This window comes from Amia ocellicauda, unplaced genomic scaffold (assembly GCF_036373705.1).
Source record: "Amia ocellicauda isolate fAmiCal2 unplaced genomic scaffold, fAmiCal2.hap1 HAP1_SCAFFOLD_99, whole genome shotgun sequence".
NCBI classification, from domain to species: domain Eukaryota; kingdom Metazoa; phylum Chordata; class Actinopteri; order Amiiformes; family Amiidae; genus Amia; species Amia ocellicauda.
Window position 1 is genome coordinate 154,919 of NW_027103024.1, and position 24,457 is coordinate 179,375.

Below are 24,457 nucleotides of genomic sequence, written 5' to 3' on the forward strand. Positions count from 1 at the left end.
TCAGTCATAAATCAAGCCCCCCTCCATTATGACACTGGGGGCTGAAACCGAAATCCAATCTCAAGAACTCAAGAACCAATCACCTATTGATCTGACAGACTATAAGGAACAGTGCACAGTCTCTCTCTCTCTCTCTCTCTCTCTCTCTCTTTCTCTCTCACCTGAACCAGTAACTCGCTGCCACAGCTCAACCTGTAGCTCTGTTGCCCGAACCGGAACCAGAAACCAACCAAGTCTTTGCCGGCAACAGAAGAGTTAAACTGGGAGAAGGAGATTGAGCCGTACGAAGAATTCTATTAAAGGACTTTATTAAATAAAGAACTTTACAGACTGCGCATGCCCGCCTGTGCCCACCTGATCAGTGGAGTTTTACAGCTGGACAATTGAGTAAGTCGAATGTATATGAAAGTGTTCAGTCATTTAAATAGCTATTTGAGTCTTAAGAAACTTGACCCTTGGAACGAACAGGGCCCTGCTTTCCTCAAAGACTTTGTCTTCAAGTAACTACGGTGGAACCCTGCTTACAAAGAAGATTTTGTGCACAACCTTGGAGCCTTCAAACCAGTGGAAAATCTGTTTGGAAAAGACTCTAATTTCGCGAAACCCCAATTTCCAGGTGCATCGACTGAGTGGAAGTTCTTGGACAAAGCCGAACCGCACTGCCTTTGTTCCAAACCACACGGACCATGTGCCGTGTGCTGTGATCTGAGCCCGAAGACAGAGAGGCCTCTCTGCGACGAAGTTCAGATAAGTTTAACAGTTTGGAGTTCATGATTCATGACATTTGAGAAATCAATTAGAAATGTTATTCTGTGATTCAAAACTCTAGAATGTGTAATATCATTTAGTTTTCTTAAATATAAATGTGTGTTGCATTAAACTGTTTTGTTGATAATTTTAGAAATAAAATCTGTCAACCCCGAGAAATATCTTCTCATTCCTGTTTAACTGTTTAGTCTGAAATTGACACAAGTCAATAGACGTTAGATTATTGGTGGCCCTGCCTATCCTTGATCATTGAATAATAATCAGTTAAGGGAAATTGTGGTAACAAGTAACGATAGGATCTTTCTCGGCACCTAAACGTAAATGAGACTGATATATATATAACGAGAAGTTACCTGACATAAATACTAACCTGCGTAGTTATTTAATGTCTGACTAACAATACTAACGAGAGACTCACCTTCGTCTTACTAACCGGTATTGTAGTTAATGTGTTTATAACCTTTTTTGTTTAACGATTTGTGTGTTATCATATGCGATCCCATGGTCTTTGATTTGGTCACGGAAGTGATTTGTCTTTGATTTGTTGATCTAGAGTTGAATTTTAATTAGCTTTTCCCTTTTGTATAATTAGTGTAGTGCTACATTTAGTCTTTGTTTTTGAATAAATTTAACAATTTATATCTTTGGAATTGGTGTCTGTGTCCAATTATTACAGAAATTGAGTTCTACAAGATTCCAGGATTCGTGATAAGGTGATACTATAAATTCACTTCTTAAATTGAAATTTATAAGTGTACCTTACGATACAACTGATAGCACTGCAACTCAGTGTAGGTGTGCGTTCAGTCCGGCAAACACAACATTTCAGTTATGAAACGCTTTCTACAGGTGATGTATAAATGTAATATTTTCACACATTTGAATAAGTTTGATTTGATACAAGATTTATGAAGTTGACCAAACAAAATGACATAATATTTTTCAGGGGATAAAAATCTCACGACACAATTGGGTAGTCCTCACGGCACACGGGTTGAAAACCACTGAGCCAAGCCACGGTGCTTCTTGGCTTTGCACGGCCACTGAGACTGCCAGGGGAAGACGGTGAGAAGCTTCCCTTCGATAGCTCAGTTGGTAGAGCGGAGGACTGTAGGTTTCAGACAGCGGGCATCCTTAGGTCGCTGGTTCAATTCCGGCTCGAAGGAAGGCGTGATTATGGCTTGACATCGGTTTTGGACGAGCTCCCAAATGTCAAGCCATTGGAATTGCATGAGGACAAGGAGAAAACACCGGAAATTCGGATTTGCTGTGTAGAACTCGCATTGCCCAAACATCTCATATGCATGTGACCCTTTTCACCCTGAGCCCAGTTTTCTAAACCGGCCAGAAAGCGGTCTGGAACAATCATGAAGCCAACACATTGTGAAGCACTTCACTGAAGCCCGGGTAGCTCAGCCGGTAGAGCATCAGACTTTTAATCTGAGGGTCCAGGGTTCGAGTCCCTGTTCGGGCGCCTTGTTGACCGAGGGCCATGATGGTGAAAAGCCTGGATGGCCTTCCAGGTGACAATGAAATATGCAGTTGCGTCTATGCAAGGTGTCTAGTCCTCTTTGCTTCTTTCGGCAAATATCCAGCCTGGGCAAGTCAAGCCAGGAACTCTGAGAGATGTTTTTGCCGTTGACGACGTGTCACTTTAGAACAGCACAACATGCATCTCTACTTGATTTGGCACAATCTGTGAGGGTTGGGCCAACACAACGTGTCCACACATTTGCAGGCGTCTTGAAATACTTGGAATGACCTGTGGCCCCATGCCATGCAGAAGTCCACAGCTATGCGTGTCAGCATGCTCTGCTCCTCATCCCCAATGTGCTACTTGTAAGAACTGTATAAAAAGCGACAGAGAACGTGATCAGCAAAGAAACACAATTCTCCTGAGAACGACAATCATCGTGCCGATCGTAATCTCAGTGCATACCTGGATGCCCAACAAGCCAAGCCAGTGGTTCCCAAGCGTTGTAATGCCACGGCACACTTTGCTGAGACCAAAAACCTTCGCGGCGCACCAACATGAAAAAAAAAAAAAAGGATTTACTAGGTATTGTCTCACCTGAATGGCAACAGGCTGCTAAAGCTATTATCACACGCACATTGCATGTTAAAGTATGTCAGTAAGGGAGTAATTAAAAGGGCAAATGTGTGAAGTGCAAGGAGTGGCCCTTAGTGGTTAAGTAAAAAAGTACACAGACAAACTAAATAATCCCTTGATACATATCATTTATTTAGTGCAGACAGACCAAGACCAGCCACAATAAACTATTCGCAGTAAATATAAATTCACAGCAAAATAGGTTCAGTTCACAATATCCTATAACAAGCTGCACAAAGGCAGCGCTAGCAGTGGAAAGAACGAAGAACTGCAGGAGAAACGCCGGGGCTATTTAGAGCCCGATTATTCAACACAGAGGGGGAAAACCAAGGCCAAATGAGACTTAGAGGAACAGGAGACATCCAACAACAGTATAAAGATAAAAAGGAATTCACCACATGTCCCTTTAATCAATTGCCTTGCAGTTCCACTGTGTAGCATTATGTTGGGTGTATTTTGATAAGAGCATTTGGGCTCTGAGCTGAAGCACTGATCTAAAGAAGACCTCTCCACCCCCAAAGTTATCAGATTTCCTTTGCTCATCAGCTTGGAACTGGTTTGCATCAAAGTGACAGTTTTGGGGAGGATGGCACCGAGAAGAGGCCAAATAGGTTGAATCCTGCTATGAGATGTCTGGAGAAAGGGGCCTGTAGGTGATAAAAACTCTTTGAAGTGGACGAGAGCCGAAATCCCGACATAGAGCTACGAACCCGGGCCAACCGGCATTTCCAAAAGATGGCATGGATTGACATCAGTCATAAATCAAGCCCCCCTCCATTAGGACACTGGGGGCTGAAACCGAAATCCAATCTCAAGAACTCAAGAACCAATCACCTATTGATCTGACAGACTATAAGGAACACTGCACAGTCTCTCTCTCTCTCTCTCTCTCTCTTTCTCTCTCTCTCTCTTTCTCTCTCACCTGAACCAGTAACTCGCTGCCACAGTTCAACCAGTAGCTCTGTTGCCCGAACCGGAACCAGAAACCAACCAAGTCTTTGCCGGCAACAGAAGAGTTAAACTGGGAGAAGGAGATTGAGCCGTACGAAGAATTCTTTTAAAGGACTTTATTAAATAAAGAACTTTACAGACTGCGCATGCCCGCCTGTGCCCACCTGATCAGTGGAGTTTTACAGCTGGACAATTGAGTAAGTCGAATGTATATGAAAGTGTTCAGTCATTTAAATAGCTATTTGAGTCTTAAGAAACTTGACCCTTGGAACGAACAGGGCCCTGCTTTCCTCAAAGACTTTGTCTTCAAGTAACTACGGTGGAACCCTGCTTACAAAGAAGATTTTGTGCACAACCTTGGAGCCTTCAAACCAGTGGAAAATCTGTTTGGAAAAGACTCTAATTTCGCGAAACCCCAACTTCCAGCTGCATCGACTGAGTGGAAGTTCTTGGACAAAGCCGAACCGCACTGCCTTGTTCCAAACCACACGGACCATGTGCCGTGTGCTGTGATCTGAGCCCGAAGACAGAGAGGCCTCTCTGCGACGAAGTTCAGATAAGTTTAACAGTTTGGAGTTCATGATTCATGACATTTGAGAAATCAATTAGAAATGTTATTCTGTGATTCATAACTCTAGAATGTGTAATATCATTTAGTTTTCTTAAATATAAATGTGTGTTGCATTAAACTGTTTTGTTGATAATTTCAGAAATAAAATCTGTCAACCCCGAGAAATATCTTCTCATTCCTGTTTAACTGTTTAGTCTGAAATTGACACAAGTCAATAGACGTTAGATAATTGGTGTCCCTGCCTATCCATGATCATTGAATAATAATCAGTTAAGGGAAATTGTGGTAACAAGTAACGATAGGATCTTTCTCGGCACCTAAACGTAAATGAGACTGATATATATATAACGAGAAGTTACCTGACATAAATACTAACCTGCGTAGTTATTTAATGTCTGACTAACAATACTAACGAGAGACTCACCTTCGTCTTACTAACCGGTATTGTAGTTAATGTGTTTATAACCTTTTTTGTTTAACGATTTGTGTGTTAGAGCATCAGACTTTTAATCTGAGGGTCCAGGGTTCGAGTCCCTGTTCGGGCGCCTTGTTGACCGAGGGCCATGATGGTGAAAAGCCTGGATGGCCTTCCAGGTGACAATGAAATATGCAGTTGCGTCTAGGCAAGGTGTCTAGTCCTCTTTGCTTCTTTCGGCAAATATCCAGCCTGGGCAAGTGTTGTCTTCCAGAGGCAAGTCAAGCCAGGAACTCTGAGAGATGTTTTTGCTGTTGACGACGTGTCACTTTAGAACAGCACAACATGCATCTCTACTTGACTTGGCACAATCTGTGAGGGTTGGGCCAACACAACGTGTCCACACATTTGCAGGCGTCTTGAAATACTTGGAATGACCTGTGGCCCCATGCCATGCAGAAGTCCACAGCTATGCGTGTCAGCATGCTCTGCTCTTCATCCCCAATGTGCCACTTGTAAGAACTGTGTAAAAAGCGACAGAGAACGTGATCAGCAAAGAAACACAATTCTCCTGAGAACGACAATCATCGTGCCGATCGTAATCTCAGTGCATACCTGGATGCCCAACAAGCCAAGCCAGTGGTTCCTAAGCGTTGTAATGCCACGGCACACTTTGCTGAGACCAAAAACCTTCGCGGCGCACCAACATGAAAAAAAAAAAAGGATTTACTAGGTATTGTCTCACCTGAATGGCAACAGGCTGCTAAAACTATTATCACACGCACATTGCATGTTAAAGTATGTCAGTAAGGGAGTAATTAAAAGGGCAAATGTGTGAAGTGCAAGGAGTGGACCTTAGTGGTTAGGTAAAAAAGTACACAGACAAACTAAATAATCCCTTGATACAAATCATTTATTTAGTGCAGACAGACCAAGACCAGCCACAATAAACTATTCGCAGTAAATATAAATTCACAGCAAAATAGGTTCAGTTCACAATATCCTATAACAAGCTGCACAAAGGCAGCGCTAGCAGTGGAAAGAACGAAGAACTGCAGGAGAAACGCCGGGGCTATTTAGAGCCCGATTATTCAACACAGAGGGGGAAAACCAAGGCCAAATGAGACTTAGAGGAACAGGAGACATCCAACAACAGTATAAAGATAAAAAGGAATTCACCACATGTCCCTTTAATCAATTGCCTTGCAGTTCCACTGTGTAGCGTTATGTTGGGTTTATTTTGATAAGAGCATTCGGGCTCTGAGCTGAAGCACTGATCTAAAGAAGACCTCTCCACCCCCAAAGTTATCAGATTTCCTTTGCTCATCAGCTTGGAACTGGTTTGCATCAAAGTGACAGTTTTGGGGAGGATGGCACCGAGAAGAGGCCAAATAGGTTGAATCCTGCTATGAGATGTCTGGAGAAAGGGGCCTGTAGGTGATAAAAACTCTTTGAAGTGGACGAGAGCCGAAATCCCGACATAGAGCTACGAACCCGGGCCAACCGGCATTTCCAAAAGATGGCATGGATTGACATCAGTCATAAATCAAGCCCCCCTCCATTAGGACACTGGGGGCTGAAACCGAAATCCAATCTCAAGAACTCAAGAACCAATCACCTATTGATCTGACAGACTATAAGGAACAGTGCACAGTCTCTCTCTCTCTCTCTCTCTCTCTCTCTCTCTCTCTCTCTCTCTCTCTCTCTCTCTCTCTCTCTCGCTCTCTCTCTCTCTCTCTCTCTCTCTCTCGCTCTATTTCTCTCTCACCTGAACCAGTAACTCGCTGCCACAGCTCAACCTGTAGCTCTGTTGCCCGAACCGGAACCAGAAACCAACCAAGTCTTTGCCAGCAACAGAAGAGTTAAACTGGGAGAAGGAGATTGAGCCGTACGAAGAATTCTATTAAAGGACTATATTAAAGAAAGAACTTTACAGACTGCGCATGCCCGCCTGTGCCCACCTGATCAGTGGAGTTTTACAGCTGGACAATTGAGTAAGTCGAATGTATATGAAAGTGTTCAGTCATTTAAATAGCTATTTGAGTCTTAAGAAACTTGACCCTTGGAACGAACAGGGCTCTGCTTTCCTCAAAGACTTTGTCTTCAAGTAACTACGGTGGAACCCTGCTTACAAAGAAGATTTTGTGCACAACCTTGGAGCCTTCAAACCAGTGGAAAATCTGTTTGGAAAAGACTCTAATTTCGCGAAACCCCAATTTCCAGGTGCATCGACTGAGTGGAAGTTCTTGGACAAAGCCGAACCGCACTGCCTTTGTTCCAAACCACACGGACCATGTGCCGTGTGCTGTGATCTGAGCCCGAAGACAGAGAGGCCTCTCTGCGACGAAGTTCAGATAAGTTTAACAGTTTGGAGTTCATGATTCATGACATTTGAGAAATCAATTAGAAATGTTATTCTGTGATTCAAAACTCTAGAATGTGTAATATCATTTCGTTTTCTTAAATATAAATGTGTGTTGCATTAAACTGTTTTGTTGATAATTTTAGAAATAAAATCTGTCAACCCCGAGAAATATCTTCTCATTCCTGTTTAACTGTTTAGTCTGAAATTGACACAAGTCAATAGACGTTAGATTATTGGTGGCCCTGCCTATCCTTGATCATTGAATAATAATCAGTTAAGGGAAATTGTGGTAACAAGTAACGATAGGATCTTTCTCGGCACCTAAACGTAAATGAGACAGATATATATATAACGAGAAGTTACCTGACATAAATACTAACCTGCGTAGTTATTTAATGTCTGACTAACAATACTAACGAGAGACTCACCTTCGTCTTACTAACCGGTATTGTAGTTAATGTGTTTATAACCTTTTTTGTTTAACGATTTGTGTGTAATCATATGCGATCCCATGGTCTTTGATTTGGTCACGGAAGTGATTTGTCTTTGATTTGTTGATCTAGAGTTGAATTTTGATTAGCTTTTCCCTTTTGTATAATTAGTGTAGTGCTACATTTAGTCTTTGTTTTTGAATAAATTTAACAATTTATATCTTTGGAATTGGTGTCTGTGTCCAATTATTACAGAAATTGAGTTCTACAAGATTCCAGGATTCGTGATAAGGTGATACTATAAATTCACTTCTTAAATTGAAATTTTTAAGTGTACCTTACGATACAACTGATAGCACTGCAACTCAGTGTAGGTGTGCGTTCAGTCCGGCAAACACAACATTTCAGTTATGAAACGCTTTCTACAGGTGATGTATAAATGTAATATTTTCACACATTTGAATAAGTTTGATTTGATACAAGATTTATGAAGTTGACCAAACAAAATGACATAATATTTTTCAGGGGATAAAAATCTCACGACACAATTGGGTAGTCCTCACGGCACACGGGTTGAAAACCACTGAGCCAAGCCACGGTGCTTCTTGGCTTTGCACGGCCACTGAGACTGCCAGGGGAAGACGGTGAGAAGCTTCCCTTTGATAGCTCAGCTGGTGGAGCGGAGGACTGGAGGTTTCAGGCTGCGGGCATCCTTAGGTCGCTGGTTCAATTCCGGCTCGAAGGAAGGCGTGATTATGGTTTGACATCGGTTTTGGACGAGCTCCCAAATGTCAAGCCATTGGAATTGCATGAGGACAAGGAGAAAACACCGGAAATTTGGATTTGCTGTGGAGAACTCGCATTGCCCAAACATCTCATATGCATGTGACCCTTTTCACCCTGAGCCCAGTTTTCTAAACCGGCCAGAAAGCGGTCTGGAACAATCATGAAGCCAACACATTGTGAAGCACTTCACTGAAGCTCGGGTAGCTCAGCCAGGAGGGCATCAGACTTTTAATCTGAGGGTCCAGGGTTTGAGTCCCTGTTCGGGCGCCTTGTTGACTGAGGGCCATGATGGTGAAAAGCCTGGATGGCCTTCCAGGTGACAATGAAATATGCAGTTGCGTCTAGGCAAGGTGTCTAGTCCTCTTTGCTTCTTTCGGCAAATATCCAGCCTGGGCAAGTCAAGCCAGGAACTCTGAGAGATGTTTTTGCCGTTGACGACGTGTCACTTTAGAACAGCACAACATGCATCTCTACTTGACTTGGCACAATCTGTGAGGGTTGGGCCAACACAACGTGTCCACACATTTGCAGGCGTCTTGAAATACTTGGAATGACCTGTGGCCCCATGCCATGCAGAAGTCCACAGCTATGCGTGTCAGCATGCTCTGCTCCTCATCCCCAATGTGCCACTTGTAAGAACTGTGTAAAAAGCGACAGAGAACGTGATCAGCAAAGAAACACAATTCTCCTGAGAACGACAATCATCGTGCCGATCGTAATCTCAGTGCATACCTGGATGCCCAACAAGCCAAGCCAGTGGTTCCCAAGCGTTGTAATGCCACGGCACACTTTGCTGAGACCAAAAACCTTCGCGGCGCACCAACATGAAAAAAAAAAAAAAGGATTTACTAGGTATTGTCTCACCTGAATGGCAACAGGCTGCTAAAACTATTATCACACGCACATTGCATGTTAAAGTATGTCAGTAAGGGAGTAATTAAAAGGGCAAATGTGTGAAGTGCAAGGAGTGGCCCTTAGTGGTTAAGTAAAAAAGTACACAGACAAACTAAATAATCCCTTGATACAAATCATTTATTTAGTGCAGACAGACCAAGACCAGCCACAATAAACTATTCGCAGTAAATATAAATTCACAGCAAAATAGGTTCAGTTCACAATATCCTATAACAAGCTGCACAAAGGCAGCGCTAGCAGTGGAAAGAACGAAGAACTGCAGGAGAAACGCCGGGGCTATTTAGAGCCCGATTATTCAACACAGAGGGGGAAAACCAAGGCCAAATGAGACTTAGAGGAACAGGAGACATCCAACAACAGTATAAAGATAAAAAGGAATTCACCACATGTCCCTTTAATCAATTGCCTTGCAGTTCCACTGTGTAGCGTTATGTTGGGTGTATTTTGATAAGAGCATTCGGGCTCTGAGCTGAAGCACTGATCTAAAGAAGACCTCTCCACCCCCAAAGTTATCAGATTTCCTTTGCTCATCAGCTTGGAACTGGTTTGCATCAAAGTGACAGTTTTGGGGAGGATGGCACCGAGAAGAGGCCAAATAGGTTGAATCCTGCTATGAGATGTCTGGAGAAAGGGGCCTGTAGGTGATAAAAACTCTTTGAAGTGGACGAGAGCCAAAATCCCGACATAGAGCTACGAACCCGGGACAACCGGCATGTCCAAAAGATGGCATGGATTGACATCAGTCATAAATCAAGCCCCCCTCCATTAGGACACTGGGGGCTGAAACCGAAATCCAATCTCAAGAACTCAAGAACCAATCACCTATTGATCTGACAGACTATAAGGAACAGTGCACAGTCTCTCTCTCTCTCTCTCTCTCTTTCTCTCTCACCTGAACCAGTAACTCATTGCCACAGCTCAACCTGTAGCTCTGTTGCCCGAACCGGAACCAGAAACCAACCAAGTCTTTGCCGGCAACAGAAGAGTTAAACTGGGAGAAGGAGATTGAGCCGTACGAAGAATTCTATTAAAGGACTTTATTAAATAAAGAACTTTACAGACTGCGCATGCCCGCCTGTGCCCACCTGATCAGTGGAGTTTTACAGCTGGACAATTGAGTAAGTCGAATGTATATGAAAGTGTTCAGTCATTTAAATAGCTATTTGAGTCTTAAGAAACTTGACCCTTGGAACGAACAGGGCCCTGCTTTCCTCAAAGACTTTGTCTTCAAGTAACTACGGTGGAACCCTGCTTACAAAGAAGATTTTGTGCACAACCTTGGAGCCTTCAAACCAGTGGAAAATCTGTTTGGAAAAGACTCTAATTTCGCGAAACCCCAATTTCCAGGTGCATCGACTGAGTGGAAGTTCTCGGACAAAGCCGAACCGCACTGCCTTTGTTCCAAACCACACGGACCATGTGCCGTGTGCTGTGATCTGAGCCCGAAGACAGAGAGGCCTCTCTGCGACGAAGTTCAGATAAGTTTAACAGTTTGGAGTTCATGATTCATGACATTTGAGAAATCAATTAGAAATGTTATTCTGTGATTCAAAACTCTAGAATGTGTAATATCATTTAGTTTTCTTAAATATAAATGTGTGTTGCATTAAACTGTTTTGTTGATAATTTTAGAAATAAAATCTGTCAACCCCGAGAAATATCTTCTCATTACTGTTTAACTGTTTAGTCTGAAATTGACACAAGTCAATAGACGTTAGATTATTGGTGGCCCTGCCTATCCTTGATCATTGAATAATAATCAGTTAAGGGAAATTGTGGTAACAAGTAATGATAGGATCTTTCTCGGCACCTAAACGTAAATGAGACTGATATATATATAACGAGAAGTTACCTGACATAAATACTAACCTGCGTAGTTATTTAATGTCTGACTAACAATACTAACGAGAGACTCACCTTCGTCTTACTAACCGGTATTGTAGTTAATGTGTTTATAACCTTTTTTGTTTAACGATTTGTGTGTTATCATATGCGATCCCATGGTCTTTGATTTGGTCACGGAAGTGATTTGTCTTTGATTTGTTGATCTAGAGTTGAATTTTAATTAGCTTTTCCCTTTTGTATAATTAGTGTAGTGCTACATTTAGTCTTTGGTTTTGAATAAATTTAACAATTTATATCTTTGGAATTGGTGTCTGTGTCCAATTATTACAGAAATTGAGTTCTACAAGATTCCAGGATTCGTGATAAGGTGATACTATAAATTCACTTCTTAAATTGAAATTTATAAGTGTACCTTACGATACAACTGATAGCACTGCAACTCAGTGTAGGTGTGCGTTCAGTCCGGCAAACACAACATTTCAGTTATGAAACGCTTTCTACAGGTGATGTATAAATGTAATATTTTCACACATTTGAATAAGTTTGATTTGATACAAGATTTATGAAGTTGACCAAACAAAATGACATAATATTTTTCAGGGGATAAAAATCTCACGACACAATTGGGTAGTCCTCACGGCACACGGGTTGAAAACCACTGAGCCAAGCCACGGTGCTTCTTGGCTTTGCACGGCCACTGAGACTGCCAGGGGAAGACGGTGAGAAGCTTCCCTTCGATAGCTCAGTTGGTATAGCGGAGGACTGTAGGTTTCAGGCAGCGGGCATCCTTAGGTCGCTGGTTCAATTCCGGCTCGAAGGAAGGCGTGATTATGGTTTGACATCTGTTTTGGACGAGCTCCCAAATGTCAAGCCATTGGAATTGCATGAGGACAAGGAGAAAACACCGGAAATTTGGATTTGCTGTGGAGAACTCGCATTGCCCAAACATCTCATATGCATGTGACCCTTTTCACCCTGAGCCCAGTTTTCTAAACCGGCCAGAAAGCGGTCTGGAACAATCATGAAGCACTTCACTGAAGCCCGGGTAGCTCAGCCGGTAGAGCATCAGACTTTTAATCTGAGGGTCCAGGGTTCGAGTCTCTGTTCGGGCGCCTTGTTGACCGAGGGCCATGATGGTGAAAAGCCTGGATGGCCTTACAGGTGACAATGAAATATGCAGTTGCGTCTAGGCAAGGTGTCTAGTCCTCTTTGCTTCTTTCGGCAAATATCCAGCCTGGGCAAGTGTTGTCTTCCAGAGGCAAGTCAAGCCAGGAACTCTGAGAGGTGTTTTTGCCGTTGACGACGTGTCACTTTAGAACAGCACAACATGCATCTCTACTTGACTTGGCACAATCTGTGAGGGTTGGGCCAACACAACGTGTCCACACATTTGCAGTCGTCTTGAAATACTTGGAATGACCTGTGGCCCCATGCCATGCAGAAGTCCACAGCTATGCGTGTCAGCATGCTCTGCTCCTCATCCCCAATGTGCCACTTGTAAGAACTGTGTAAAAAGCGACAGAGAACGTGATCAGCAAAGAAACACAATTCTCCTGAGAACGACAATCATCGTGCCGATCGTAATCTCAGTGCATACCTGGATGCCCAACAAGCCAAGCCAGTGGTTCCCAAGCGTTGTAATGCCACGGCACACTTTGCTGAGACCAAAAACCTTCGCGGCGCACCAACATGAAAAAATAAATAAAAGGATTTACTAGTTATTGTCTCACCTGAATGGCAACAGGCTGCTAAAACTATTATCACACGCACATTGCATGTTAATGTATGTCAGTAAGGGAGTAATTAAAAGGGCAAATGTGTGAAGTGCAAGGAGTGGCCTTTAGTGGTTAGGTAAAAAAGTACACAGACAAACTAAATAATCCCTTGATACAAATCATTTATTTAGTGCAGACAGACCAAGACCAGCCACAATAAACTATTCGCAGTAAATATAAATTCACAGCAAAATAGGTTCAGTTCAAAATATCCTATAACAAGCTGTATGTAACGAAGTGGTTAAACGTTACAAAGGGCATTACAATTGTTGAAAAACAATAGCACACGGATCAAACATGCTATCCCCGCCATTTTATTCGATTTGATTAGACGTTTCGCGACCGAAATGTTTTGTGTGCGGACTGAACGCACACCTGAGCCGAGCACGATCACAATACATATTCACAATTAATCTAAGCAGTATCATATTGTAACCGTTTCGGTCTGTTATCAACCCTTCCGGATCCAAAACCAGGAGTCAGACACCCTTTTCGGTGGACACGCTGTTGACTTCTCACAAGCACCATCCGCCTTCACAGAGGCAGCGCTAGCAGTGGAAAGAACAAAAACGGAGGGAAAATTCGCTTGCGCCGAACGGGGTCGAGAGATCCGCTGTGACGCAGGAGTGCGAGAGGACTCGACACCACCGAGCACGGGCGCGAGAGGGAGAGATACCCACGGTGTGAGAAACCGCCCGCGACGCAAGCACCAGATGCCCGCAAGGACAATGGGAACCGGCGCGCTACCGAGAAACTGACCAAGATATGGAACGCTTCACGAATTTGCGTGTCATCCTTGCACAGGGGCCATGCAAATCTTCTCTGTATCGTTCCAGTTTTATTATACGTATTGCCGTCGCGAACACAAGGGCTGGGTTAGAGAGCACCCGCCTTTGTACCCAGGTGGGCCGGGGGAGCGAGGCGACTCGCTGTTTGGGGCCGGGAAGCCTGTCCCACTCCCTGCTCGTTGGCGGTGAGGCCGGGGGCCTTCCCTGGAGAGACTCTAGCGCCTCTCTTTCACCAAACGTCCGTACCACCATGGCAGACAGGGACACTTCACCCCATCCCCATGCCGGGCAGAGGCATGCTGGGGGAATGTGCTAATCCGGTAATCAATCAACCGTAATCCCAAGTGTCATTGGAAAACGGAGCAGAAATCCACTACAATCCCCGATACGCCGAAGTAGTGGGCAGAGATGCTTCCCCCCTGCCAGCCGCCAGGCGGAGCGGCCGGGGCTGCGCTGGTGAGGTGAGGTGTATCGTATCGTATCGTATCGTATCTTGATGTTCCCTTACAGCCCCCCTCCCCTGAGCCATTAACGATGACTCCATACCTGGTCTGCAATGATTAGCTCACAATGTGGGCTGCAGGACGTGCGTGACCTGTAGATTTCTCCACTGCACCTGTGTAACGTCTTGAACACGTCATTGGTACTAAGCCTTGGTGGGTAATTTGATTCTGAATTGCACCATTATAAAAATCTCTTGTGCCTTGGCAAGTCGCACAGGAAGAGGGCGTCTGCTAAGAAAGAAGTAGTGAGAAATGACAATCGGTCGCCTGCCCCGTTTAGCTTCCGAGATCTGACGAGATCGGGCGCGTTCAGGATGGTGTGGCCAAAAGCAGAGAGGCCTGGCTGCATGATGTCGCTTAAAGGCTGGTGGGTATTGACGGAACTTCCAGCAAAAAAAAAAAAAAAAAAAAAAAAAATGGAGGGAACAATATCAGTGCAGCAAAGGGTGTTGTAAGTAGCGGGGTACGTGTAAAATTCTTCAATTATATCTCCTCCAGACAGAAAGAGAGTATTAAGAGCTACGATGAAGTTACCCAAGTGACGTAAAAAGCTTGCAGCACCTGGTATTTCCAGGAGGTCTCCCATCCAAGTACTGACCAGGCCCTGACCCGTTTAAGTTCCGAGATCTGACGAGACGGGGTGCGTCCAGGACGGTGTAGCCGCAAGCCGAGAGGCCTGGCTGCATGATGTCTCTTTAAGGCAGACGGGTGTTGACGGAACTTCCAGCAAATAAAAAAAGAAAAATGGAGGGAAAAATATCAGTTCAGCAAAGGGTGTTGAAAGTAGCCGGGTACGTGTACATTTCTTCAATTATATCTCCTCCAGACAGAAAGAGAGAATTAAGAGCTACAATGAAGTTACCCAGGAGACATAAAAAGCTTGCAGCACCTGGTATTTCCAGGAGGTCACCCATCCAAGTACTGACCAGGCCCTGCCCCGTTTAGCTTCCGAGATCTGACAAGATCGGTAGCGTTCAGGACGGTGAGGCCGCAAGCCGAGACGCCTGGCTGCATGATGTCTCTTAAAGGCTGGCGGGTATTGACGGAACTTCCAGCAAAAAAAAAAAAAAAAAAAAGAAAAATGGATGGAAAAATATCAGTGCAGCAAAGGGTGTTGAAAGAAGCCGGGTACGTGTACAATTCTTCAATTATATCTCCTCCAGACAGAAAGAGAGAATCAAGAGCTACAATGAAGTTACCCAGGAGACGTAAAAAGCTTGCAGTACCTGGTATTTCCAGGAGGTCTCCCATGCAAGTACTGATCAGGCCCTGCCCCGTTTAGCTTCCGAGATCTGATGAGATCGGGCGTGTTCAGGACGGTGAGGCCGCAAGCCAAGAGGCCAGGCTGCATGATGTCTCTTAATGGCTGGCGGGTATTGACGTAACTTCCAGCAAAAAAAAAAAAAAAATGAAAAATGGAGGGAAAAATATCAGTGCAGCAAAGGGTGTTGACAGTAGCCGGGTACGTGTACAATTCTTCAATTATATCTCCTCCTGACAGAAAGAGAGAATTAAGAACTACGATGAAGTAACCCAGGAGACGTAAAAAGTTTGCAGTACCTGGTATTTCCAGGAGGTCACCCATCCAAATACTGACCAGGCCCTGCCACGATTTGCTTCCAAGATCTCACAAGATTGGGCGCGTTCAGGACAGTGTGGCCGCAAGCAAAGAGGCCTGGCTGCATGATGTCTCTTAAAGGCTGGCGGGTATTGACGGAACTTCCAGCAAAAAAAAATAAAAATAAAGAAAAATGGAGGGAAAAATATCAGTGCAGCAAAGGCTGTTGATAGTAGCCGGGTACGTGTACAATTCCTAAATTATAACACCTCCAGACAGAAAGAGAGTATTAAGAGCTACGATGAAGTTTCCCAGGAGACGTAAAAAGCTGGCAGCACCTGGTATTTCCAGGAGATCACCCATCAAAGTACTGACCAGGCCCTGCCCCGTTTAGCTTCCGAGATCTGTCGAGATCGGGCGCGTTCAGGACGGTGTGGACGCAAGCCAAGAGGGCTGGCTGCATGATATCTCTTAAAGGCTGGCGGGTATTGACGGAACTTCCAGCAAAAAAAAAAAGAAAAATAGAGGGAAAAATACCAGTGCAGCAAAGGGTGTTGAAAGTAGCCGGGTACGTGTACAATTCTTCAATTATATCTTCTCCAGACAGAAAGAGAGTATTAAGAGCTACGATGAAGTTTCCCAGGAGACGTAAAAGCTTGCAGCACCAGGTATTTCCAGGAGGTCTCACATTCAAGTACTGACCAGGTCCTGCCCCGTTTAGCTTCCGAGATCTGACGAGATCGGTCGCGTTCAGGATGGTGTGGCCGCAAGCCAAGATGCCTGGCTGCATGATGTCTCTTAAAGGCTGGCGGGTATTGACGGAACTTCCAGCAAAAAAAAAAAGAAAAATAGAGGGAAAAATACCAGTGCAGCAAAGGGTGTTGAAAGTAGCCGGGTACGTGTACAATTCTTCAATTATATCTTCTCCAGACAGAAAGAGAGTATTAAGAGCTACGATGAAGTTCCCCAGGAGACGTAAAAAGCTGGCAGCACCTGGTATTTCCTGGAGATCTCCCATCCAAGTACTGACCAGGTCCTGCCCCGTTTAGTTTCCGAGATCTGACGAGATCGGGCGCGTTCAGGACTGTGTGTCCGCAAGCCGAGAGGCCTGGTTGCATGATGTCTCTTAAAGGCTGGCGGATATTGACGGAACTTCCAGAAAAAAGAAAAAAGAAAAAGAATAATGGAGGAAAAAATATCAGTGCAGCAAAGGGTGTTGAAAGTAGCCGGGTACGTGTACATTTCATCAATTATATCTCCTCCAGACAGAAAGAGAGTATTAAGATCTACGATGAAGTTACCCAGGAGACGTAAAAAGCTTGCAGTACCTGGTATTTCCAGGAGGTCTCCCATCCAAGTACTGATCAGGCGCTGCTCCATTTAGCTTCCGAGATCTGATGAAATCGGGCGCGTTCAGAACGGTGTGGCCGCAAGCCAAGAGGCCTGGCTGCATGATGTCTCTTAAAGGCTGGAGGGTATTGACAGAACTTCCAGCAAAAAAAAAAAAAAAAAGAAAAATACACATACCACGTGGGCAATTCTAGAGCGTCCCCTAGAGTACAAACAGTGTATCGTGCCTACAAAAGTTTTCTTGTTACTAACCTTTGGAATCTGGATTTCTGGACAAAGCTCTCCAATAACTATTACAGAACTTAGTTCTTTTCAGTCTAAGATTCCTCTCACGGGGCACCAATTATGTAGCGTAAGGTACACTTATAAATTTCAATTATAGAAGTGTATTTATAGTATCACCTTATCACGAATCCTGGAATCTTGTAGAACTCAATTTCTGTAATAATTTGACGCAGACACCATTTCCAAAGATATAAATTGTCAAATTTATTCAAAACAAAGACTAAATGTAGCACTACACTAATTATACAAAAGGGAAAAACTAATTAAAATTCAACTCTAGATCAACAAATCAAAGACAAATCACTTCCGTGACCAAATCAAAGACCATGGGATCGCATATGATAACACACAAATCGTTAAACAAAAAAGGTTATAAACACATTGACTACAATACCGGTTAGTAAGACGAAGGTGAGTCTCTCGTTAGTATTATTAGTCACACATTAAATAACTACGCAGGTTAGTATTTATGTCAGGTAACTTCTCATTATATATATATATATATATATATATATATATATATATATATATATATATATATCAGTCTCATTTACGTTTAGGTGCCAAGAAAGATCCTATCATTACTTGTTACCACAATTTCCCTTAACTGATTATTATTCAATGATTAAGGATAGGCAGGGCCACCACTAATCTAATGTCTATTAACTTGTGTCAATTTCAGAATAAACAGTAAAACAGGAATGAGAAGATATTTCTCGGCGTTGACAGATTTTATTTCTAAAATTATCAACAAAACAGTTTAATGCAACACACATTTATATTTAAGAAAACTAAATGATATTACACATTCTAGAGTTATGAATCACAGATTAACATTTCTAATTGATTTCTCAAATGTCATGAATCATGAACTCCAAACTGTTAAACTTATGTGAACTTCGTCGCAGATAGGCCTCTCTGGCTTCCGGCTCAGATAACAGCACACGGCACGAGTTCCGTGTGGTTGGAACAAAGGCAGTCCGGTTCGGCTTTGTCCAAGAACTTCCACTCAGTCGATGCACCTGGAAGTTGGGGTTTCGCGAAAGTAGAGTCGTTTCCAAACAGATTTTCCACTGGTTTGAAGGCTCCAAGGTTGTGCACAAAATCTTCTTTGTAAGCTGGGGTTCCACCGTAGTTACTTGAAGATGAAGTCTTTGAGGAAAGCAGGGCCCTGTTTGTTCCAAGGGTCAAGTTTCTTAAGACTCAAATAGCTATTTAAATGACTGACACTTTTGTATTCAGTCGACTTAGTCAATTGTCCAGCTGTAAAACTCCACTGATCAGGTGGGCACAGGCGGGCAGTGCAGTCTGTAAAGTTCTTTATTTAATAAAGTCCTTTAAAAGAATTCTTCGTACGGCTCAATCTCCTTCTCCCAGTTTAACTCTTCTGTTGCCGGCAAAGACTTGGTTGGTTTCTGATTCCGGTTCTGGCAACAGAGCTACAGGTTATGCTGTGGCAGCGAGTTACTGGTTCAGGTGAGAGAGAGAGAGAAAGAAAGGCCGTGTTTGTCCTTTATAGTCTGTCAGATCAATAGGTGATTGGTTCCTGAGTTCTTGAGATTGGATTTCGGTTTCAGCCCCCAGTGTCCTATTGGAGGGGGGCTTGATTTATGACTGATGTCAATCCATGCCATCTTTTGGAAATGCCGGTTGGCCTGGGTTCGTAGCTCTATGTCGGGATTTCAGCTCTCATCCACTTCAAAGAGTTTTTATCACCAACAGGCCCCTTTCTCCAGACATCTCATAGCAGAATAACAAACTATTTGGCCTCTTCTCGGTGCCATCCTCCCCAAAACTGTCACTTTGATGCAAACCAGTTCCAAGCTGATGAGCTAAGGAAATCTGATAACTTTGGGGGGGAGAGGTCTTCTTTAGATCCGTGCTTCAGCTCAGAGCCCAAATACTCTTATCCAAATACACCCAACATAACGCTACACACCACATCCCAAAGATGCTCTATTGGGTTGAGATCTGGTGACTGTGGTTGCCAGTTTAGTACAGTGAACTCATTGTCATGTTCAAGAAACCAATTTGAAATGATTCGACCTTTGTGACATGGTGCATTATCCTGCTGGAAGTAGCCATCAGAGGACGGGTACATGGTGGTCATAAAGGGATGGACATGGTCAGAAACAATGGGCCGTGGCATTTAAACGATGCCCGATTGGCACTAAGGGGCCTAAAGTGTGCCAAGAAAACATCCCCCACACCATTACACCACCACCACCAGCCTGCACAGTGGTAACAAGGCATGATGGATCCATGTTCTCATTCTGTATACACCAAATTCTGACTCTGAAATCGAGACTCATCAGACGTATGTATGTATGTATGCATGTCCAATTGCTTTGACAATACAAATGCACTGAATTGAGAGAGAGAGAGAGAGAGAGGTAGTCCAGACCGCTGCAAAATTCCTGCTGAAGTGATCTGGATCACCACACAATGGCCCAAGGACCACTGCAAACTTGGATTTCAATGTATTTGTGTAATGTGTGTTGCAATAGCACCTACCATGTTCCTTTGTGGTGATCTGGTTAATTCTGATCTGGGAAAACCACAATCCTGCAGGTTTAATAAGTCTCTCTACACATCAGTCCCTGAGTACCTTCAACCAATGGTCATTTTGACCAATTAAGCCCAAGATTTGAGTCAATTAAGTTGTCAAGGACTACCCAGTGAAGACGTGAACTCACGACTAGGTCACACTGTGAGCTCACCAGAGCAGACATTACACTGAGCTCACTGTGAGCTCACTTAGTGCTTTTCCAGCGACATGGTGATGGTGCTGGAGCCGGAGCCGCTGCCCTTACTCGGTGGCTAACCCACCTCTATGTTACAAATGTTCCCTAAACACTTATTTTGCAAGATCAATAAAAATCCTTTAGGAAATTTAAACTTTTACTGACACACATAGTTAATAGCAATGTATTATAACTTTACCAAAAATAATAATCTGTATATCTTTAATTGTTTAGACATTATTAAGATATAATGCATCTTTCACATAGGGAACATTTGTAACATGTTAGGAAAAACAAACAAATGATTTGAAAATATTCATAATTACAGCATACAATTTGTCAGGCTTCATAAGAATGGTATTTATAACATACTCTGTAAAAATCAAGCAAATAGCATTTGTGGTTCACAAGAAAATATATATATATATATATATAATCAAAGCTATCAGACTATAGCAGCCGTTGTATGAAGACACATACGATTATACAGCATTATTTGGCAGCTTCGCAAGACCTAATTTTAAACGTTGTTGGTAAGTTAGATAATTAGTGGGGACCCTCTATTTGCAGTTCTTCCCCTCCATAATTGCTAAAATAAAGTTTTACTGACATTTTATTGACCCTACCACTGCATAGGGCATATCTGTAACATGAACGCTACTGAATGGCACATACATTGAAAACTACAGAGAACTGAGACAAATCCACTTTACACTTCATAAATAATCTTAAAACGTTTCCAACCAAGGCAACACCCACTTGAAATACATTAATTCTCATTTTTGGTAAACAAAAAGAGAGATTGTTACATATGTTCCCTATGATGCATCTACAGAGAGAGAGAGACAGACAGACACTAACACTCTCTCTCTCTCTCTCTCTCAGCTGGGAGTGTGTGGGAGGGGTCTGCAGTGAGCGGGAGTGCTGCTGAGAGCTCTGTCCTTTGGCTGCGTTTTTTTGTTGCTTTACTTTTTTCAGTTTGTTTATTTTGTCTTCTGTTTTCAGTGCTTTTCTTATTGTGGGGGAACAGGGGAGGGGAGGGGGGAGTTCCGGTAGTTCTTCCCGGGTCGGGGGGTCGGACCCCCTGAATGCGTCTTTGATAAGAAAAACTGACCCGACGCCATGGAGTCAAGATCGCTCCGGTGCAGTTCTGCCCCCTAGAGCAGTGTGTGTTAGCGGTTGGGGAGGTAGCAGGGTGTGAAAATATCAAGTCTGCTGCCATTGTTATCTTCTTAAAAACCACTGATCTGCTCAATCAGCTAGTGGCTAATGGCACAGTGTTAGACGACACTTTCACCCCGGTGTTGCCGCTCGCTGCTCCTGCCCGGAAGGTAACGCTGTCTAACGTCCCTCTGTTCATCCGCACCGGCTCGGGCAGCTGATGTCCGGCATTAAGAGGGTCCCGCTGGGCTGCAAAGCCCCGCAACTGAAACACGTCGTGTCCTTCCGAAGGCAGCTGTATATGATCCTCAATAACATCAATGAGGATCTTAATGTCTCCGAAGTTGGATCTCTCTTTCTGCCACCACCACGAAGATTGCTCTTTAGTAATGTTGGAAAGTCAAAGACAGCAACCGTCAGGGTTCTTGCATATGACGTATTCGTGCTGCACCTCTCTGCAAAGATCCAGGACAGTTTGTCAATGTAAACTCCAGTGCCTGGGAATATTTCCACCTAAAAGACAATGGTAAATAAAAAACAAGTTTATCCCCAAACTATTCTTATATTATGTTAAGTGGAATACTCAGACATTATCAGTGAGGCTGTGATTTTGTTACAGAAATGTGTTATTAAAGACCACAGTATGTCTCAATTCTAAGTTTATTAATTTACAGACATAATAAAGTCAGTGAATCTGTGACACCCATAATTCAATTACATTCTTATTATCAACTATAACTATGAATATACCTGATAATGTAGCATCATTAGATTGTTTACAACCAATATTTGTTTTCAATATATATATTTTTACCTTGTCTTTGTAATATTGTAGACCAAGAGTGTTACACCTGTTTTGGTGATTCTTTGTCAGATTCAGAACAATTTGCTGTGGGGCTGTCAGAACCACTTGATGGTGACACACTTTTGTCTTCATTGCTGATAAATGTGGCTTTTGTTACAATTTTTTTCAGATTGTCCAAAATTGATTGATAATCATTTCTAGTAATATATTTAATACAAAGTGAAAACAAAACCATCAATGCCTGCAATTATACTTGAGAGACTTGCTCTATGTTATTGGCAAACTGACCTTTTTGTGGGTCATTAACATTAGCTACGAAAAAAATAAAAAAGATAAAATACAACAATTACCAGGTCTAATGTAATGCATATAGTCATTAATGTAGGATTATGAAGTTATGTTGAAAAACTTTATTTAATAATCAGTATTATTAAACTATTAGACAGTGCACATTACGAGTCTGTATTGTGGTTCTAGATTACTTCAGTATGATCAACTATAATACATTACTCTGGAATCTAAATTACTTAAGAATAACATTTATCAAGGTAAGGAATTATTTGCTATAAATAAAAAAACTTACCATCAACCATACGGTTTCGAAGACATTGGTTTTCATTTTTAAGTCTTGTGTTTTCCTTTTCGAGCTGCTTAACTTTTTGCTGTAGCTCAACTTCACTGGACTCTTTAAATGTCTGTAGAATGTGATGGGATCTAATTCTTGAAGCTCCATCGGTTTTCTTTCTTATTTTGTGCTGTATTCAGAGAGAAAAAGAGTTTAAAATGAAATTATATATATATATATATATATATATATATATATATATATATATATGAAAATGATTAAAAAAAAACAATCCTGCAATACATTTATTTAATATTTGCAGTAATTATCTCACCGGTAACTGTGGTTCATCAAGGTCACTATCATCTGAAATTTGAAGTTTTTTGTTTGTTTTAGGTACTCTCTTCATTTTAGGAGAGGGCATTTTTGTTAGGTCATTAAGTTTTCTTCTTAGTTCACCTTCTTTTCCTAAAATAAAAATAAAATAAATAAAACCCTGCATTATGTCCACAGATATTTGGGGATTATATTTATTTGTCATAAAAATACTGTGCTTTGACCATACAAATTAAGATGAACAGCCAACACTGAATCAAAACTGAAGTTAAATTATATCTGGTTTAATTTATTTTGTGATTTGGGGGATTTTATTGTAAAGCACAACACACAATAAATCGTTCTTACAAATGCCAGTCAAGTATGACGAGTTTTTAGTGCCCTCACCACCACCTACCATGTTATAAGAGTATGTTAGAAGTACAACACATTAATAACTTAAACATTCATTTCAAATATACTGTGATTGTATATATCAAATAGCATGTAAAGACTTTAATGTTTTTTTTTTTTAAATAAACATTTTTACCAGTCATAATGATCTGCGCTTCATGGACAGGCCATCCACCTTTTGGAGGTTTGTTCATGTCTCTCCACTCTGCTCTGAAGTTTCGAGTCGTCTCTTCGTCATCATCAGCAATGCTGAATAAATCAAAATTGCGAAAGCAAGCAGTGGGAATCACGCTGTAAGAGTCTTTGTCGACCCCGCTTTCCCACTTCACCAACGCGTGCATCACCGCCATACTACCTTCACCTTCTCATCCGTTTTTTCTGCGCGTTTTTCCCCCGACAAGTCACGGCACAAAAAACAGTCCCGCTCTGCATTCTGGTACTTGGCGTTCTTAATAACACCAACAGGGTGTAATCGCATAGACCACTCGAGTATAAAGTACTACATATCCCATCAGTTACAGTTTTTTTTCATCTTCTGAAACTGCAATTTAGCACTTTCAACTGTTTCTTAGTGATTCCTAGAATTACTAACCGGTATTGTAGTCAATGTGTTTATAACCTTTTTTGTTTAACGATTTGTGTGTTATCCTATGTGATCCCATGGTCTTTGATTTGGTCACGGAAGTGATTTGTCTTTGATTTGTTGATCTAGAGTTGAATTTTAATTAGTTTTTCCCTTTTGTATAATTAGTGTAGTGCTACATTTAGTCTTTGTTTTTAAATAAATTTGACAATTTATATCTTTGGAATTGGTGTCTGCGTCCAATTATTACAGAAATTGAGTTCTAAAAGACTCCAGGATTCGTGATAAGGTGATACTATGAATTCACTTCTTTAATTGAAATTTATAAGTGTACCTTACGCTACATATATATATATATGTATGTATGTATGTCCAATTGCTTTGACAATACAAATGAATTGAATTGAGAGAGAGACAGACAGACAGACAGACTGACAAACAGAAAAACAGACAG

The 24,457-nt window shown here is 42.3% G+C and overlaps 7 non-coding genes and 8 pseudogenes across 7 annotated transcripts; 6 read left to right on the forward strand and 9 right to left on the reverse strand.

Annotated features, from left to right (window-relative positions):
* Window positions 1–1,845: 1,845 nt before the first annotated feature.
* trnay-gua (transfer RNA tyrosine (anticodon GUA)) lies at window positions 1,846–1,934 on the forward strand. Its single transcript is given in 2 exon segments — window positions 1,846–1,882; window positions 1,899–1,934. It is a non-coding gene; the product is annotated as a tRNA-Tyr (tRNA).
* A 235-nt stretch (window positions 1,935–2,169) lies between these two features.
* trnak-uuu (transfer RNA lysine (anticodon UUU)) lies at window positions 2,170–2,242 on the forward strand. Its single transcript has one exon. It is a non-coding gene; the product is annotated as a tRNA-Lys (tRNA).
* Window positions 2,243–8,267: 6,025 nt separating this feature from the next.
* trnas-gga (transfer RNA serine (anticodon GGA)) lies at window positions 8,268–8,356 on the forward strand. The gene is given in 2 exon segments: window positions 8,268–8,304; window positions 8,321–8,356. It is a non-coding gene; the product is annotated as a tRNA-Ser (tRNA).
* A 235-nt stretch (window positions 8,357–8,591) lies between these two features.
* Window positions 8,592–8,664, forward strand: trnak-uuu (transfer RNA lysine (anticodon UUU)). Its single transcript has one exon. It is a non-coding gene; the product is annotated as a tRNA-Lys (tRNA).
* Window positions 8,665–11,888: 3,224 nt separating this feature from the next.
* Window positions 11,889–11,977, forward strand: trnay-gua (transfer RNA tyrosine (anticodon GUA)). The gene is given in 2 exon segments: window positions 11,889–11,925; window positions 11,942–11,977. It is a non-coding gene; the product is annotated as a tRNA-Tyr (tRNA).
* Window positions 11,978–12,196: 219 nt separating this feature from the next.
* Window positions 12,197–12,269, forward strand: trnak-uuu (transfer RNA lysine (anticodon UUU)). Its single transcript has one exon. It is a non-coding gene; the product is annotated as a tRNA-Lys (tRNA).
* Window positions 12,270–13,691: 1,422 nt separating this feature from the next.
* On the reverse strand, window positions 13,692–13,798 carry LOC136746365 (U6 spliceosomal RNA). The gene has a single exon (XR_010816383.1). It is a non-coding gene; the product is annotated as a U6 spliceosomal RNA (small nuclear RNA).
* Window positions 13,799–14,772: 974 nt separating this feature from the next.
* LOC136746353 (uncharacterized) lies at window positions 14,773–14,891 on the reverse strand (annotated as a pseudogene).
* Window positions 14,892–15,100: 209 nt separating this feature from the next.
* LOC136746371 (uncharacterized) lies at window positions 15,101–15,219 on the reverse strand (annotated as a pseudogene).
* Window positions 15,220–15,437: 218 nt separating this feature from the next.
* LOC136746350 (uncharacterized) lies at window positions 15,438–15,556 on the reverse strand (annotated as a pseudogene).
* Window positions 15,557–15,771: 215 nt separating this feature from the next.
* LOC136746355 (uncharacterized) lies at window positions 15,772–15,890 on the reverse strand (annotated as a pseudogene).
* Window positions 15,891–16,107: 217 nt separating this feature from the next.
* LOC136746345 (uncharacterized) lies at window positions 16,108–16,226 on the reverse strand (annotated as a pseudogene).
* A 208-nt stretch (window positions 16,227–16,434) lies between these two features.
* On the reverse strand, window positions 16,435–16,553 carry LOC136746342 (uncharacterized; annotated as a pseudogene).
* A 209-nt stretch (window positions 16,554–16,762) lies between these two features.
* Window positions 16,763–16,881, reverse strand: LOC136746358 (uncharacterized; annotated as a pseudogene).
* Window positions 16,882–17,097: 216 nt separating this feature from the next.
* Window positions 17,098–17,216, reverse strand: LOC136746348 (uncharacterized; annotated as a pseudogene).
* Between the last annotated feature and the right edge of the window lie 7,241 nt (window positions 17,217–24,457).